A 7,018-nucleotide genomic window follows, 5' to 3' on the forward strand; every position below is an offset into this window, starting at 1 on the left:
ACCTTTGGTTATCTGATTACTTAGTCAAATAGGGGTGATTTGACTGCGGCATCTTTTGTGTGTCTTATATATATATATATATATATATATATATATATATATATATATATATATATATATATATATATATATATATATATATATAATATACACGGATACATGCCAGGTTACTGATATAAGATATCAACATGTCATCTGCTCATAGTCCTGCAGACATTCCAATTATGTATGTAGTAATAGTTACATAAGTGGCAATAATAATATTAAGTATTAAATGTTAAATATTGAGTGCTATTATACCACAGCCCTACACAATCCAGATGTGTATATATATACACATCTGGATTGTGTAGGGCTGTGGTATAATAGCACTCAATATTTAACATTTAATACTTAATATTATTATTGCCACTTATGTAACTATTACTACATACATAATTGGAATGTCTGCAGGACTATGAGCAGATGACATGTTGATATCTTATATCAGTAACCTGGCATGTATCCGTACCATAAGTAGTATTTGTACTTTTAAACCACACATTTCTATATTAATCTTTCATGTAAATGCTTCGTACAATTACTCATGTAGAACTTTGACCAATACATTACAGTTTCACTATAACTAAATGTGTATTTCTTCAGACGACATAGGAAAACATTAATTGTATTATTTGAGTTATGTCAAAGTGTCATCAGCATGACATTGTCAAAAATGGAACACTAAGACAAGATATAATTTCAACGTTTATTGTAATGTTTACACACATTTTAACGTAGTCGAAAATACCCTCAAATCTATATTCATTCTATAAGAAAATTATATCATCTAAGATTAGCTAGTATATATAAAAGTTTACATGTTCACTTTCATGTGCATCATAGCATGAGTGACCATGTGATGTATTTGGCATGTGGCCAGGATGGAAAAGCTCTTTTGGTCGGTGTTTGGATACATGCATTCACATTATCTTCTGTCTGGAATGGAGATGTCAACATCTGTTAAAGAAGTAGATATATAATATTAATTACAGAAAGTTATCGGTTAAATACAAACTTCATGATGCATCTAAACACACGGTTTTTCTACTGTTACTGTGTAGTACATGTGAAGCATGCCGTTCTAAAATATTACGCTACATCTTCTAAATAACTGCTTACTGCATCAAAGCAATTTATTTATGTTGCCAAAAAAAACTATGAACTATATATATATATATATATTATATATTATATATATATTTTTTTTGCTCATATATATATATATATATATATATATATATATATATATATATATATATATATATATATGAGCAAAAAATTGTAGCGCCAAAAACAGTACCATGATATTTTGTGATAAGTGAACTATAGTTCCATCAATCAAATGGATTGTGTGAATTTTATTAAAAGTGCATATATTAATGTGATAAAAATTCTAACAACATATGATTTGTGAACAATATTGCCTAATAAATTATACTAAAACACAACCAATTTCATATACATAAAAAGTGCAAAACGTGCTGAAAGAAAGAAAAAAAAAAAGAAAATTATGTAAAAAAGTCCAACCAGTCCTTCAATAGTTAGTCCATAATGGTGGGTATTCGGTGTAGATAAAGGGGTCTTCGGCTGCTCTCACACGGGGTTAACCACCTCCACAAATATCTAAAAACAGAAAAAGAGAGAGAGCGCACGGCCCATAGCATAACACTGTATGTTTATTATAAAAAGGGGGAAGGGGGATGGGGGGGATTGGAAACGCACTCACAAGATTAAAATTTATAAAATGCAGTTTGTGATTTCATATCACCACCATCCGGTTCTGCCTGCGGTATAACGTCTCTAAGGACTCCTCCAGGACTGCCAGACGTGTTCACCATGAACCAGGTATCAGGGGGCTCCATTCGCCGTCTTTATGCTGTCCCGAAATCAGCTCTCCACTTCCAATGGCCGCTTGTAGTATTTCCACGCTTGGTTTGGCCTCGTGCGCGTGCGCAGCGTCGTCGTGACGTAATTGCGCTGTCAGTTTCCCTGACGCGTTTCGTCACCAACGGGCGACTTTCTCAAAGGGCTTTGAGAAAGTCGCCCGTTGGTGACGAAACTCGTCAGGGTAACTGGAGGAGTCCTTAGAGACGTTATACCGCATGCAGAACCGGATGGTGGTGATATGAAATCACAAACTGCATTTTATACATTTTAATCTTGTGAGTGCGTTTCCAATCCCCCCCACCCCCCATCCTCCTTCCCCCTTTTTATAATAAACATACAGTGTTATGCTATGGGCCGTGCGCTCTCTCTCTTTTTCTGTTTATATATATATATATATATATATATATATATATATATACAGGCATACCCCGCTTTAACATACGCAATGGGACCGGAACATGTATGTAAAGTGAAAATGTACTTAAAGTGAAGCACTACTTTTTTTCCACTTTACGATGCATGTTCTGTACTGCAAACATCATATACATGCATAACTGATGTAAATAATGCATTTGTAACCAAAATAAATACAGTAGGCTTTATAGAAAGGAAATCTTTAATGTCAGCTGATTTTTTTCTTACTAATGCTGGCAGATGCAAAATGGATGAACGGAAAATTATGTAAAAATTATGTAGGAACGATGAAGGAGAGGGCATATCTTCTACTGTACAGTATTTTTACTGTAACACAAAACAAAAAGCGATAAACAGCACTCAAAACTGGAATAACAAGGAGGACCCTAATTCCCCCTATAGCAGTAACCAAATATACACCACCTTTGCTTACAATGATGAATTTCACAGCCTCTGTCGGTGATTCCAAACCTTTTTTGTTAGGAGGAACCCTTGAAGTATTTCGAAAAATCTTGGGGAACCCCTATCTGGCTGACACATATTAGGCCGCGCTAATAGTGCTGGCGACGTCGCATCAAAACAAATGTATTGATGCCGTCACGTGCGCTTATAGTTGGAGCAACAGGACGGCACGACGGCTTGGTCGCGATCACTGGAAGTCACTTCAATTTGATTTTTCCAGCAACCGCAGCCTGACGTCAGCGTCGCCGGCACTATAAGCGTGGCCTTAGGTTAATTTCACACCTCACGAGCCACCTTTATTTCTCACCCTCTACCCATGTATTTCTCTTCCCTCCGTCTCACTCACTCTCCTCCCCTCCCCTCCCGCCTCGCATGTATTTATCTCCCCTGTGTCTCACTCTTACTCTGTCTTTTCCTCACTCACTCCCCCCTATCTCCTCTCACTCGCCTCTACCTTCCGTTAATTACCCCACTCACTCAATCCCCCCCACAAAATACATACCAAAACCCCCACCCCTCTAAATACATGTAACCCCACCCCGCAATACATAATAAAAATACCCGCTCCCGCCAATACATATTAAAAATGCCCCGCAAATACATTTTAAAAAGACACCCACCACCTCAATACATTTTTAAAAGATCCCCACCACCTTAATACATTTTAAAAGAGCCCCACCACCTCAATACATTTTTAAAAGACACCCCCCATAAAAAAATCGGGACGCACGGGTAAAATCATCACATCTCAAACACCCCTCATATCACCCCCCTGCGTCTCCCATATATCACCCCCCTGCATGTCCCTCACATCATCCCCCCCTGCATGTCCCTCAAATCACCCCCCTGCATGTCCCTCACATCCCCCCCTGCATGTCCCTCACATCACCCCCCCTGCATGTCCCTCACATCACCCCCCCTGCATGTCCCTCACATCACCCCCCCTGCATGTCCTTCACATCACCCCCCCCTGCATGTCCTTCACATCACCCCCCCCTGCATGTCCTTCACATCACCCCCCCCTGCATGTCCTTCACATCACCCCCCCTGCATGTCCTTCACATCACCCCCCCTGCAGGTCCTTCACATCACCTCCCGTGCATGTTCTTCACATCACCCCCCTCCCTGCATGTCCTTCACATCACCCCCCCGCATGTCCTTCACATCACCCCCCCTGCATGTCCTTCACATCACCCCCCTGCATGTCTTTCACATCATCCCCCCTGCATGTCCCTCACACCCCCCCTGCATGTCCCTCACATCCCCCCCTGCATGTCCCTCACATCACCCCCCCATTTCCCTCACATCAACCCCCCCATGTCCCTCACACCAACCCCCCCATGTCCCTCACATCAACCCCGATAATAGAGAGGAGTGCTGCACACCTTACAAAGAGAAAAAAAAATATTTAATTTTTTTTTTTTTTTTTTATTATTTTTTTTTTTTTTTTTTTTTTAATGATTTTGTGTTTGTCAATTTGAATTAATCGTACTATGTGAATTATGTTATTATCTTTATTGCTAGTCCACCCAAAACAATCCGGTCGAGTAGGGCCCGAAAAACCGGGATATGTATACGGGATATGTATCACGAGTACTTGTAAAGGTACTGTCTATAGCGGAGATTAACACTAAAAATGAATGTAATGTATACTGTATTCTGTATCACTTGTTTGGAAAAATGCAATAAAATCTAAGTTACAAAAAAAAAAAGAGAAAAATGATACAATTACCGGTGCTCCAATGTTAGAACGAAAGCCTGCAGTCAGTCCTGAGTACATAGAGGAAGGAACAGAGGGCACAGCGGATTTTGCAAATTCAAACTCATTTATTGAGCCAACACAACGTTTCGACCGTGGAGGTCTTTTTCAAGTGACAATGCCATTATTGGCTCAATAAATGAGTTTGAATTTGCAAAATCCGCTGTGCCCTCTGTTCCTTCCTCTATGTCCTCACATCAACCCCCCCATGTCCCTCCTCCCTTTCTTCCCCTACCTCAAGCAACGTGCAGGTTGCGGGCGGCAGAAGCACGGCAGTAAGCGGAGGCTCTGAGCAGGGGGGGGGAGTGATCGGAATAGCCAGGCTGGGTGGGGGGTGATCAGAAGAGCCAGGCTGGATGGGGGGTGATCGGAAGAGCCAGGAGGGGTGGGGGGGGGGGATGATCGGAAAAGCCATTTCATGAGGTCGAGCAAACTCTGTATTATGCATGGTATCGTAATCACTTGCTCCGTGATGGTTCTGGTATTGGTTGGCCAACTCCGGTTGAAATTCATAGAAATTCTGCTGAACATTTAAGGCACCGCTGCGGGCACCTATATCATGGTAGTTGTGTCCGACAATTGTCTGTCTTCTGAAATTTCCATTCGCAAACATATGCATACTGGATTCATAAACTGACCAACAGCCACCCCTGTTTCCGAGAGACGGTGGGTTTCGAATAAAAGAAGCATTGGTTGATAAAGTGTGGCGGATTGAATTTTTCCACACCTTAGGTTTTGGATGATTTTGATAATTAAGGTAGTTATCCGTAATATATTCATAGATCTGAGAGACAGTAGATTTTTTCTGTATTCGATTTTCAATGGCACTATATATTAGATTGGCGTAAGAAAACGGAGGCTTTTCCTTAGAACACATCTAAAACGGCACGTTTTCTCAGGGAGTACAGTAACTAAAATGATACTTTAAATTCCTCTTCTTACAAAGTTTCCAAACTTTCATTATGTGCACAACACTGTCCAAGGTCATTATACAAAGGAAGAAGTGTCCATGTATTATTCTCCCACATACAGGTGGTCTGTAAATTCCACACTTTGTGCTTGCGTATTCAACATGATTCAGTAGCAAAACATAGAAACACACATTTTGGATAGAATATTGTTTGTAAAGAACATGTCAAAATGTTCAACTATTATAATGATTATTTAGCACAGTTAATAATCATTAACTATATATATTGGCCCAACAATGAGAAGGTGGTACGGGTCAACGACAATATAATGGATGAACAAGGTGTAAGAGTGTTTCCACATTTTGAACTATTGAATGACATCCTATATCGTGTGAATAAGGTTACACAAACAGGGAGGTCATTCAACAAATATTAGGCCCTAAAGGTTTGATTAAAACAGTGTTTACCCTTGCCCATACAATCCCATGGGGTGGTCATTTGGGCAGAGATAAGACCACGGGCCGCATCTCGTCCCAGTTTTACTGGCCAGGCATACGTGGTGACATTATGAAACTATGTGAGACATGTCAGGAATGCCAGTTATTTGTGAATAATAGTGATACAAGGCGCTAGCGACTCAAAATATAAGTGAACGATACTAAGTGCAAATATTACCAAGTGCAATTAACAATATGTGCTCAATAATAAATAACCCTGCTCAAACCCTCTGGTGGGACCTGTTTCACGGGTTCCAAGAAGTATGATAGAACTCAAACAATCCAGGAGGAGCAAATATGGGAAACAGAAAGAAAAAACAGTGCAGAATTTAAGTGCAGATGTATAGGTATTGAAAAGATGCACAAACCACTGGCTCTAAAAACAGACCTCCAATCAATTAACCCCTTTGCAATCTGAGTTTCCCTTATAAACATATATTATCCCCTCTAATACGTGTATTTACATACAATCTGTGAATAAAACACAATTATAGTCAAACTATTTCTCTTTGAATGATGTTTCATAATGTTTAAAACATGTTATATACACTCTCATGCTGTTATCATATTGTCATTGAGTTCTTATTGAGCTAATCTTTGCTATATATAGCGATATGGTCATTAGTTATAGTTAATTACATTATTGGATAGAATAGGGTATATATAGGCATCATTTTAACTCCAAAGCATACACACTCCTGATGAAGCCGTATGCAGTCTACCAGGGCTGGGCGTAACGCGTAGAGTGGTGTTTTGGACTTGTGGGCGACCCGTAGTTTCCCAATCCTCAGAGCTGTGACATCATACGCACAGAAGGACGCACCGAGAGGAGCTGCGGTCTCACACAACAGGCGAAGGATCTCCGGAGCACCAAGGGGAGGCGGTGAGAGCTGCGGTGAACCCACTATATACACATTATTGTGAAAAACGCTTGTTTTAATCTTGCACATTGTAAGTGCGAATTTTTATACCTATTTTTTATAAAGTATTTTGTATATCTGATCGCGCTATGTAGTGCTCTTTTCCTCTTTCATATATAACCACCT

This window comes from Ascaphus truei, chromosome 3 (genome assembly GCF_040206685.1).
Source record: "Ascaphus truei isolate aAscTru1 chromosome 3, aAscTru1.hap1, whole genome shotgun sequence".
Lineage (NCBI taxonomy): Eukaryota > Metazoa > Chordata > Amphibia > Anura > Ascaphidae > Ascaphus > Ascaphus truei.